Source organism: Vombatus ursinus, unplaced genomic scaffold (genome assembly GCF_900497805.2).
Source record: "Vombatus ursinus unplaced genomic scaffold, bare-nosed wombat genome assembly UNPS02007344.1, whole genome shotgun sequence".
Classification (NCBI taxonomy): Eukaryota; Metazoa; Chordata; class Mammalia; order Diprotodontia; family Vombatidae; genus Vombatus; species Vombatus ursinus.
The window spans coordinates 6403040-6415767 of NW_020947122.1; the positions used below are offsets into that span (position 1 = coordinate 6403040).

Genomic DNA, 12728 nt, shown 5'->3' on the forward strand with positions numbered 1-12728 from the left:
ATTAAACATATTTTCACATTAGTGATGTTGTAGGGAAGAATTGGAACCAACAGGAGGAACCATCAGAAAGAGGAAACAAAACAAAACAGAAGAAAAAAAATAGCAAATAGTATGCTTCAATATGCATTCAAACTCCATAGTTCTTTCTTTGGATGTGGATAGCATTTTCCATCACAAGGCCTTTGGAGATGGCTTAGATCATTGCACTGCTGAGAAGGACTAAGTCTATCAACATTAGTCATTGCACAATGTGGCTGTTACTGTGTATAATGTTCTCCTGGTTCTCCTCACTTCACTCAGCATCAGTCCATATAAGTCTTTCCAGGCTTTTCTGAAGTCTGCCTACTCATCATTTCTTATAGCAGAGTAGTATTCCATTACATTCATATACTACAACTTTTCAGCCATTCCCCAATTGATGGGCATCCTCTCAATTTCCAACTCTTTGCCACCACAAAAAGAGCTGCTATAAATATTTTTGTACATGTGGAGACCCCTGTATTTTATATGATCTGCTTTGGAAGACCCTACACTGCTGGCCTAGCTCTGGTTCCTGGGGTTCACATTCTTGGTTCCTCTGGGAGACCCTTCTCTGCTTGCCTTGGCCAGAGGCTGCATCTCAAATTAGCTCTGGGCATCCCTGCCCTGCTGGCCTGTGTCTGAGCTCTGGACACTAAATCTGCATTCTCTACCCCTTTGGGACACCCAGAGTTCCTGATGTGTGCTTAGAAATAAGTCTTTGATCAGCTCTGGGTATCTCAGCACTCACAGACTAACCTGAAACTATGGACACTAAGTCTATGATCTGGGCCCGTCCCAGTTCCAGAGTTCCTACCCTACTCACTTGCCTATAGGTCAAATTTGTGATCTTGAACTACAAAGATAATCTACTGTAGTTTCTCCTTTGATTTCCTGATCACTACTTGGTTAAGTATTCTTAGATCACTGTTGGAGTAGTTGTGTCAAGAACTGAGATTTATTGCTTTCTTCTACTCCATCATCTTACCAATTATCCACTTGCCAAATCTAATGGCCTTTTCTCAAACTTCATCCTTCTTGATTTCTCTGTAATCTTTGCCAATCAACCCATAAATGTTTTTAAGGATCTACTATGTGCCAGGCACTATGCTAGGTGCTGGGGATACAAATACAAAAAAAGAAAGACAGTCTCTAATCTAATGGGAGAAGACAATACACAAAAAGAAGCTAAAAGGGGTTGAGGAGAGGCTGGAGAAGGTATAATAAAGGAAGTGTGTGTGTGTGTGTGTGTGTGTGTGTGTGTGTGTGTGTGTGTGTGTGTGTGTGTGTGTGTGTGTGTGTGTGTGTGTAAAAGTCAAAGCAGTCCCAAAGTAGTGCAACCAAGTGATAAATGAGATGTTCTGGGCACAGCTCCCTCCTTAAATAAAGGTTTTGGAGCTCATGGCTTCACCCTAAATCAAAAGGACAGATGATAAAGAGGAGTCCCAAGGCTGATGAGATCTTACAGAATGATGAGTCAGTGGAGAAGTCAATCAGAGAAGTCTCGAAGTAGTGCAGCCAACTGAGAAAGATCACCCACTTCTACATACTCTCTGCTCCAAATTTTAGGGACTCTGCTCTCTCTCTCAGTTCTTCTCCTATCTGACTTATTATCTCTTTTAAGTCTCCTTTGCTAGGTCCTCAACTACTGGGTAGTCTCACCCACTCACTGTGGGTGTCCCCAAAAGCTCTGTCCTAGACTCTCTTCTCTTTCCTTTCTATACCCTCACCTAAGACAGCTAGGTAGTGGAAAGAGTTCGAGGCTTAGAATCAGAAAGACCTGAATTCAAACCCTACCTCAGACTGTTTGAATCTAGACAAGTCACTTAAACTTTGTCTCCCTCAGTTTCCTCACTTGTAAAATAGGGATAATAACTACCTGCTTTTCAGGGCTGTTGTGAGGATCAAGCAAGATAACATGTAGAGTGCTAAGCAAACTTTAAAACACTATATAAATCCACACTATCATTATTAACAGCAGTCATCTCATTGGCTCCCACAGATTTTTTTTTTGGTGAGGCAATTGGGGTTAAGTGACTTGCCCAGAGTCACACAGTTAGTTAGTGTTATGTTTCTAAGGCCAGACTCAACTCAGGTCCTCCTGACTCCAGGGTCAGTGCTCTATCCACTGAACCACCTAGCTGCCCCCCCATGGATTTAATTATCAGTTCTTGGCAGATGATTCCCAGATCTATTTATCCAGTCCTGGTCTGTCTTCTTGAACTTTAGCACCACATCATCAACATTTCCAACTGAATGTACCATAGAATTTTCAAACAAAACATGTTCAAAATAACTCATTTGTTACCTTTCCTCCCAAATCCACCCTTTGTCCTACCTTCCCTATTTCTGCAGAGGGCAGCGTCATTCTTCCTGTCACCCAAGTTCATACTCTTGGGCTCATTCTCAATTTTTCTCTCTCATATCACATATCTAATCAACTGCTAAATGTTTTCATTTCTTTCTCTACATATCTTGCATACTTACCATTCACTCTACTCACAAGAAGTTCAGGCCCTTATCACTTTTTGTTTGGACCATTATAACAGCTTTTAAATTGCATTCTCTGCCTCAAGTCTCTCCATACTCAAACTCATCCTCCATAAAGTTGCAAAAGTGAGTTTTTACATAGATTCCCCATAGTTCCCCAAGAACTCCCCCAAGAACTCAAAGCATGTCTTAGGATATAATAATCACGTATCAATTTTACTAAATTCTACTAGCAATCCCTTGTGATACCAACTGGTAAAAAGAACATACAAATAATTCACACTCATAAATGCTTTCATATGCCATCTTTTGTTGTTGTTTAGTCATTTTCAGTTGTGTCTGACTCTTTGTGACTCCTTTTGTGGTTTTCTTGGCAAAGAAACTGAAGTGGTTTGCCCTTTTTTTCCTCTAGATCATATGACAGATGAGGAACTGAGGCAAACAAGGTTAAGTGTCCAGGGTCACATAGTAAGTGTCTGAGGTCACATTTGAACTCAGGTCTTCCTGACTCTAAGCCCAGTACTCTACCCACTGTGCTCATTTTAAATATGCCAACACACATGCAAATTCATGTAACATAGTAAAAGCACATATTTTCTCACTATCCTCTCTCTTCTCTTTAGGAATAGCAAATTATTCTCCATTATTCTCATTCTCACACCTTGCCCCCACTATTCCCAAAAATATTTCTCAGTTTTGTACTCATTTTTTCTAGCTATAAAACAATCTGTTAGATATGAACCTCAGAGTTCACAGAATTACATATAGTTATTTCAAAATAACAATACTTAGTCATCTGCTCTCTACTGATCATATCACTATTTCAAAAGGAGAGTTTTCTCTCCACAAAATCAAAGACAAAAATCCCATCACCTGATAGTGAGTCATTTCCGATACTTTAATACTTATTGTTGCAATGACCTTTGCTGTACTACTCTGGAGAAGATAGTTCAACTTTTTTGTCTCAAAAATCTACTACTTAAAATTGTTACGTTTTGTGGGACATGTTAAATTTATATTGGAAAAATGTTTTGTATACTTAATAAGCACTTAATCAGAATAATGATATAAGGAAAAGTTCCAACTTTTCTCTTTTGTGTATTTTTAAAGAAAGTGTTATTCCTGTTCTTATAAATGAAACAAAGTAAAAACTTAAAAATCATGTCTTAACTTTGTTTTAAGGAATGAATACCAAAACTAAGTTTATTTCAGAAGCTGTAAAAAAACAGCATACCAAATTCAACAAGTAGTTACTATACAAGCAGCACTGGTGTAAAGGATTCTATATTTTGGAAAAAGAGTTCTATCTTTATTCTAACCCCATCCCATACCTGTAGCTACTCCTCTTCATGATGGCAGGGACACCTTGCTTGTCCTGGTAGCAAATAGGGTAAGCAACCAGAGATACCACAGAGGGCTAAAGTGCACTTAGCCACCTTCTCTCTATCCACTATGTCACTTGTCCTTTGGGTAAGGACTTTTTCCTTATCCAAAGAAGTGTTCCCCCCATCTCTCATGTTCCACCCCTCACTCACAGGATTCCAGGGGAACACAGCCTCCTGTTTTGAGGAATAGGCAATGGACCTGGTCTGTGTGAGCTGGGCAACAAATTTTGACTATTTAGTGCCTGACTCAAATCTGCAATTCTCAGAGACCATGAGATCACTAGAAAGTGACAAAAACAGAGAAGTACAGAGACTGGAAGAAACCGATTAAGGAGAAGAAATTTCAGTGGAATTAGAAAAAGAAATATTACTTTGGATTTGGTTTCCTTCTAAATGAAAACAGTATACATTCACTCTAAGCCCCAAAACAGCCCTAATCAGGGCTGATAGACCTAAGAGTAGGACTAGCAGTGCAGCTATATGAAGGAAAAGGAAAGTCTTTCAATTTAATAAATATTTTTATGAGCATTTACTTTGCAAAACAAAGTGGTAAGAAAAGTAGAGAAGGGAATGAGAAAGGGATAAGTACACAGCACCTACTATACCAGATATTATGCTAAGCACTTTTTTTCTATGAATAATATTTTTCCCAATTACATGTAAAAATAATTTTTACATTTGTTTTTTAAAATTTAGTTCCAAATTCTCTCCCTCCTTCTCTTCCCTTCTCCCTTCCTTGACAGTATGTGCTAAGCACTTTTACAAATTCTATTCCATTACATTCTCACAACAAGTCTGTGATGTCTAGGTGCTATTATTATTCCCATTTTACAGTTGAAGAAACTGGCAAATAGGTTAAACGACTTGCCCAGGGACACAACAGCTAGTAAGTATCTGAAGCTAGATGAATAAGACAGTGCTTGTCCTCAAGAAGCTTATAATCAAGTAGGAGGGGCCAGTAAAGACAGTTAGACATACTAAAGAATAATGTCATTAACCTCAAAATGCTCTGAAGCCAAAAGTCCCCTTTAAAGTTTCCACAACAGTTTCTATCTACTTCTTCATTCTCTAATTAATCTTGCTTTTCTTTAAGCACCAAAATTCAAGAAAAAAAAATTTTTAATTATCCCTTCTCAAGTTATATTGTTTTCCAAGTTTGGTTAATTGCTAATGTTGAAATATTGTTTGCTAACTATTTAACTCCAGAGCTCAAGCCTCCCTAGGTTGCAGGGATTTACAAACTTGTGCTATCAAGCCAGGCTGAAACCCACATTAACAGATGCAAGGCAGTAGACAAATTAGTTTGCTCATCTATTATTGGGACTATTGCTACTTAATTGATGACAACACTGAAACTTGAGGAGAAGCAGCTGTTTAAAATAAAATGTATAACAAACAAAAATAAGTATTATTAACAGGTCTCATCAATTTATTTTTAATCCTATTTTTATATTTCTTTAAACAACCAATTCATAAGTATTATTTGGAAAAGCAGAAGGGCACCTCTACAAATGAGAAACACAAACAATTTAATGTTATCATCCATGCAACTCAAAAGCCCTTAAAACATCAATACTAGCACCGTGTTAGGAAGGTCAATTTAATAAATATAAGAAGAGAATGTCAGGAAATATATTTTGGAGGAGAGAAGCAGTGTTTAATTGGCTGCAATTTTTATAAATAGTATCTAAACTACTTGCCTGACATATGGACTCCTACTGCCAATTCAACTTGACTTCAGTATTCCAAGGCAAGAAATGTCATTTTTCCAAGGTAGCTTCTTTTAAGTAATGTCCTTAGCTGAAAATGTAGTATGTTTCCCCAAGAGCAATAATGTGTCCTATATCCCTACTCTGAATAAGCTTTTCTAGGAATGCAAATTTTGCTCTCAATACTTTCACAATAGTCTTCAGTGTCATAAGCACTGCTCATGTTCTATTAGTCATTCTGTTGCAAATTTTATTAAAAACAATAAAAGGCCTACAGTGTGCATAAAGCATCTGTGACACAAAAAGGTTATTGTTTTAATGCTTTCAAGCTTCCATAAAAAGAAAACACGCAACACCCAACTAAAAACTAAAATATAGTTTAGAATTTTTTTAAAGCACACTATCCATATCGCCATGTGTTTGTCAACGAACAAATCTGAGAGATAAAGATGAGACACAAAATGACCTCACTGTTGGCTTCAGAAATGATACCATCACATTTTGCATTTTTCAGGGAAACAAAGAGAACCTTAGCTCTGGAAAAGCCTTCCAACTGGTGCGCACTGGCACTTAGTTTTAAAGATAACTGAAAAATTCCAGTAGTTTAAAAGATGTATTGCCCAGGACAGTGGTTAGTTTATATTATTTTGATTCCAGGGCATTCATTCAAGAACTATTCATTTATAAGAATAAAATCTGGTTAGGTTTATAAGTAACCTAATAGAAATAAACTTATTAATTTCAGTTAAGTTAAAAGATAGTTACAGTGGAGTCAGCAGCATATTCGGAATCAGAAGAGCTCGGTTTTCTGGTCCTGGATTCACCACTTATCACCTGTGTGAATTTGGACAAGTCAGCAAGAGAATGGATTTCATCTTCAAGCAAAGGGCATTATGACCACTTGTCAGGTATGTAATAGAGGGGATTCTTGCTCAGGTATGGGGTCGATTAAATTGTCTCTGAGGTTCAGAGCTTCAGTTTCCTCATCTGTAAAATAGGAATAACAATATCTTCCTGGGCTGCCTCAGAGTTGTGAGGATAAACAATTGCTGGAAAAGCACTTTATAAGTTGGAAAATATCATTCAAAGTATTAATAACAGTAATAGCAGCTATAGAATAGCCAGAATATCAGAACAAAAGACAACTAAGAGATCATTTGATCTTCATCTTAGAGATGAGAAAACTGAGACCTAGAGAGAGGTAATGAAAGCAGTACCACACTATCTCAAAACTGAATTGCTCAAAAATTCAAGGAACTATATAGATGAGGAAATTTCATTTTAATTTTAAAACAAAAGAAAAAGAGGAAGATGATTAATCAATCAATATATTTGTAATCAATATTTATTGATTACCATCTATGTACAAGATTCCATGTTTTCCCTTGCAAAAGGAATTCATGGTGGGAGGGAAGAGTTTAACAAACAATGTAGCTAAAATGCTATACATAAAAACCAAAGAAGGGGCCAAAATACCCACAACAAAATGTTTGCATTGAATTAATATTTTATAAACTAACATGCCAGTGTTTGGGTATTTTACTTAAAATTCACACATCTGACAAAAGGTAAATAAATGTCTTCCACGTATAAAATGATGCTATTGCTTACTGCACCAGAAAGAGTGTTGAGTTTATCCTAATACATCCACAACTGTCTCATCTGGAGCTGGAAAGGGACTTAAACACCTGCTTGCCATGAAATGAAATTGCCCTATTTGGTCAAGAAAGGTGAACTCTAAATTCCCTTCCTACTAGTTCTAAAATTCTGTAAATCCACGTTTGTAAATATCAAGTTCTTATCAGTTAAGATAATCAGCCAAAGCCTAGTACTAGAATTAAAAATAAAACACTCAGTAGTTACCTTTCCAGTGTACAATAAATGTTAGACTAGGGAGAATAAAGTAGACAGTGAAAGACATCTGAAAGTCAGACTGAGGAATTTATATTTGAAAGGAACTCAATCCAGTTACACTCTGGACAGGCAACTTAACTATGAAGGAAACTGATGAGCATCGGTATAAAAGGGTAACCAAAGCACAACATGGTAGGGGTGACACGGTCAGACCTATCTATGCTTCAGGAAAATCACTTTAACAGCTAAGGATGTGAGGAGGGAGAGACCTGAGTCAAGGAAATGACCCAGGCTACTGCAACAGTGCAGGCATGAGGAGATGAAAGTCTACACCAAAGTGGTGGCTGTGGGAGTGGAGACAAGGGGATGTATATGAGAGATGTGAAGGAAGCAACATGGCAAATAACAATGACAAGGGCTTTCCAAAGGCACAAAGAAGAGCAGCCACTTTGAGCAAGAACAATATTAGTTCCACTTAATTTAACAAGTATTACTATAAAGAGCACTGAATGTGGAGTCAGAGGACCAGGGTGTTTGAATCCTGTCTTGACTTCTCACAACCTTAATGGTCTTGGGGGTGTTAACACTGTTAACCTCTCTGAACAAAAAAATTCCTCATCTGTAAAAGTACCTAATGACTGCAGTCACTAGTCACTATTCTATTTGCGTTTCACTTTGTGCAAAATATGTATTTTTGAAGAATTGCATACAAATTTTTTGATTAAGCTGATTTTCTATAGACTTATATTGTAATTTTTTAAAGTTTTTATCTTCATTTCTTATTACCTGTACTTGGTGGTGATTCTTATATACATTAACCACACAGGAAAAATCTGATATTTAAAGAAATATTGCAATTATTTATTTTTGTGAAGCCAGAAAAATCATCCTGTAATCACTCTCTAGATTCATATAAAAGTATTCATTTTTATGAAGGAATAAAAGAATCTCAAAGTTGGAAGCAAACTCAGTGGTCCAACTTTTTCCTGGAGTAGAAATCTCTCATCTACATTAGTCTATTAAAATTCATGAATACTGAAGAATAGCTGTTTTCTGCATGGAACTCTGGATATGGAAACTCCTAGCAGCTTAGAGGACAAACCCTAGAAAATGGTCTGAGGCATACAGAAGTGAAGTGACTGGCCCAAGGTCTTCAAGTTAGTAAAAGTCAGAATCAGCATTTGAATCCTGATCTCCAATCCACTAGTCAGTAGTCTTAATTCCATTAAAAAGCAAAAGGTAAAAATGCAACTTCTCTTCTTAAATAGATCTAACTTCAAAATTTGGGAGTGGAGGGGAGGGGAATCCAAAGAAGTATGTCCAAATATAGGCAATTTCTATCATATAAATTGTGTTCTAAAATTGATAAACATTATCCTACAAAAACAATCTTATACAATGTTAAAAATCAATGACCACTAGGATTCCATGCATACAACACAGTATTGTTCTAAATGTAATCAGTCAACAAGTATTAAATACTTACTATGTTCCAGACATTGTATTGAACCCTGAGAATACAAATATAAGTAAAAAGACAGTTCCTACCCGCAAAAAGCTTGAATTCTCAGAGAGAAGACAACACATAAAAGGAAGCTGAAAGGTGGTGGGGGAGAGAAAGTACTGGAGAAGAAAAGGGTGATGGAGAAGTCCAGACGGTTGCAACCTGGTGGGAAATGAAGAAAAGGCTGACTTGGGCACCCTACTTAAATGGAGGTTCTGGAAAGAGCCCAGGGTCAGAAGTATGAGTTCCAGAGCTGAAGTGATCTTCTAGGATAAAGTCATTTGGTGGAGTATCATGAAGAAATCCTGCAGAGCATAGCCTGGTGGGAAATTCAGAAATAGCCGACCTCTTTAACTGGAGGCTCTTGTCTTTCACCCTCCAATTATAACTCATATTTATCATAACACTTTGCAGTGTAGATCCTCACTGATGAGGTTATGGGTGGGACCCGGACCCCTAAAAGGAAAAGACCATGTCTCTAGAAGTAACCCAATTCCTGAATTTTCCCATACATTCTAGCTGCCCAGATCACTGGCACCACCCCAGACTACTTGCATATACCACTCTTCAATCCCACCTAGAACACCTAATTAGTTTATTAGACATTCCTTTTACTGTTGTATCTGGTGCACCCTAGACTACTTACCACTCCTTAATCCCATCTGTATATAAGCACCAGCACCATCCTCATCAATCTGCAGGCTCCCTAAGAATTTTGCACACTTTATTGGTGTTAGAATAAACTTTGCCACTTGACTGGAAGATGGTTTGAGTGCAAGAATTCATTCCAGGTGGATGCCACTCTGTAGCCTAACATTTCAGGGTTCCTAGCAATCCCAAACCACTTCACTCACAACATCCCTACGCGATACAGATGAGGAAATTGAGGCTTGGAAAGACTAAAAGGCTTTTCAAACTCAACATGTCCAAAACAGAATTTCTCTTCCCCCAAACTCTCCCCTCTTCCAAATTTCTCTATTATTGTAAGCACCACCAGTTACCCAGGCTCATAGCTCACATCATCTTCAATCCCTTTCTCACATTCACTCCACATAATCCAAACTGCCGCCAGATATTGTAGTTTCTACCTTCACAACATCTCTCACATAAAACATCCCCTTCTCTCCAATCACACAGCCACCACTTTGCTGCAGACTTTCATCTCCTCATGCCTGGAGACTGTTGCAATAGCCTTCTGGGTCACTGCCCTGACTCAGGTCTCTCCTCACTCACATCCTCTACCCAAATGCCAAAGTGAATTCCTGAAGCATAGATTTCCCTACTTGATAAACTCCAATGTCTCCCTATTACCTACTCCAAGATCAAATATAAAATCCTCTGGTTGGCAGCTAATGTCCTTAACAACCTTGTTCCTTCCTATCTTTACAATCCTCATACGTTTTACTCCCTTTCACACATTGTAATCTAGCCCAAATCTCACCCTGTGAATAAGACCTTTCCGGCCTCTCCCAGTGCTAATGCCTCCCAAGATTACCTCTCATTTACACTGCACAGATCTTGTGTGCACCTAATTAGCTGCATGTTATTTCCCCCATTAAGATGTGAATTCCTCAAGAACAGAAACCATGATTTTGCCCTTCTTTATATTCCAGCATTTAGTATAGTGCCTGGCACACAGTGAGAGCTTAACAAAGCTCTTGATTGATTAATAACACTTGTTTGCTTGATTGACTGATTGATAATAAAGACCCAAATAGATTCAGTACTTGAAATCCCTCCACGCTAGCAGTAAAAAAAAAAACTTTGACTATCTCAAAAGGGCTGTACAGCAACAATATACTGACTTATACTACACAGTACTTATCTACTCTAGAGAACAATGTTTCCTACTGAGATGCACAGAGAATCCAAGGCCAGGAATTCACCTCCTGCTATCTCAAAAGCACTAGAAACAAACATACACAAACATTCATTCATTCATTCTCTCTCTCTTCCCCCTACATACAAAGATTCCCCCACCCTCAAGCCACTGGTGGTAGATGCCATGATCTAGATAAAAAGCTCCAGTTGGGCAAAGGGCAGTTGAGGGGCAGAAGGGATGGTTCTAGAAGATTTAAGGGTCTAGGAAGAAGGGCCTGAGTAGTTCATTTAGGAACCAGGACTTCCTGCTCATATTTTTAAAAAAATTTAAACCATCATAGGGATACTTCTCAACCAGCACCAGCTCCTCCTCTTCTACTCCCAGGGACTGCTCTGGCTACCTCCCTTCAATGATCACGACTAGTTTCTTATTCTCCTTATCATTAGACTGTGAGCTCCTTGAAAGGAAAGACTGGTTTTGATTTTGTTGAAGTTTGGTTTTTTGGTTTTTTGGTTTTTTTACTTTCATTGTATCCCCAGCACTTAGCAAGGAACTGGCACATAGCAGGCACTTAATAAATGCTGACTAGTAAATGTTAGTTGACTTCTCTAGGCTACCCAAGAAAAGAACATAATATCAAAGTTGATCTCTCCAGTCTCTTGCCTCAAAAGCAGGCAGACAGCACTTCAGAGGTTTACTAAGTTTTTTCTTCCTCCTAGCAGTAAAAAGAAATCAACTGGAGGCTAAAAAGCTTCAACTTACAGAGGGAATGTGGGAAAACTGGACACTAATGCACTGTTGGCAGAGTTGTGAACTGATCCAACCATTCTGGAGAGCAATTTGGAACTATACCCAAAGGGTTATAAATTGTGTTTACCCTTTGATCCAGCAATACCACTACTAGGTCTGTATCCCAAAGACATCCAAAAAAAGGAAAAAGGAAAGGACCTATTTGTACAGAAATATTTATAGCAGCTCTTCTTGTGGTGGCTAAGAATTGGAAATCCAAGGGATGCCCATCAATTGGGGAATGGCTAAACAAGCTGTGGTATATGATTGTAATGGAATATTATTGTGCAATGAAAAGAAATGACAAGCAGGATGATTTCAGTATATTTATGTTTGAAGAATGATAGATCAACAATGGGGGCACATGTTTTACATAAAATCTATACTTTATAATATTAATTGAATACTATCACTCAGTAAAAGAAAGTAAAATTTAGGTTTATTTTCACTAGCACTTTTGATAATAACCAACTACTGACAAATCTACTTAAACCACTCCCTTTTCATTATCGTCAAAGGCCTTTCAAGTGGCAAGGAAAAACTATGTGTGAGTGTGGGATTTATGCCTTTTAAAACTTCTGAGTTTTTTAAAACAAAAACAAAAAACCTACCTTACCACTCCCAGTCCTTGTGTTTAGCACTTACAAGCAACACCGAGGACCAATGTACATAAGTACAGTCTCATCATGGAGAAAGACTTCCTATAGAAGATGGAACTAGAAGAAAACCAGGGAAACCAATAGGCAGAGATGAGGAGGGCATAGTTCCAGACATAGTGGATAGCCAGAGAAACCTGGAGCCTAAAGATGAGTATCTTGTTCATGGAATAGTAAGGAGGCCAGTGTTACTGGATCAAAGAGCACGTGGTAGGGAGTAAGGTATAAGAAGACTGGAAAGGTGAGAGGGAAGTTAGGTTACAAAGGGCTTTGAATGCCAAAGAATTTTATATTTGATCCTGAAGGCTATAGGGAACCACAATAGTGTATTAAGTAGAGCAGAAACACAATCACACCCACAGGAAAATCACTTTGGCAGCTGAATAAAGGATGGATTATAGTTCATAGAGACTCAAAAAAGACAGACCCATCAGTAGGTTACTGCAATAGTACAAGTGTGAGGTGATGAAGACCTGCATCTAAGTGGTAGCAGTGTCAGAA

General features: G+C 38.0%; 1 protein-coding gene across 2 annotated transcripts in view; it reads right to left on the reverse strand.

Annotated features, from left to right (window-relative positions):
- Positions 1 to 12728, reverse strand: part of MTMR2 (myotubularin related protein 2) — a 104545-nt gene that overhangs the window by 73030 nt on the left and 18787 nt on the right. The window contains exon 1 of one of the 2 annotated variants that reach the window (XM_027849389.1): positions 6368 to 6382. The exons of the other annotated variant lie outside the window; for it this stretch is intronic. The gene's annotated coding sequence lies outside the window, so the exon portion shown is untranslated. Of the gene's footprint in view, positions 1 to 6367; positions 6383 to 12728 lie in introns of those variants that run through there. 2 annotated transcript variants of the gene reach the window in all.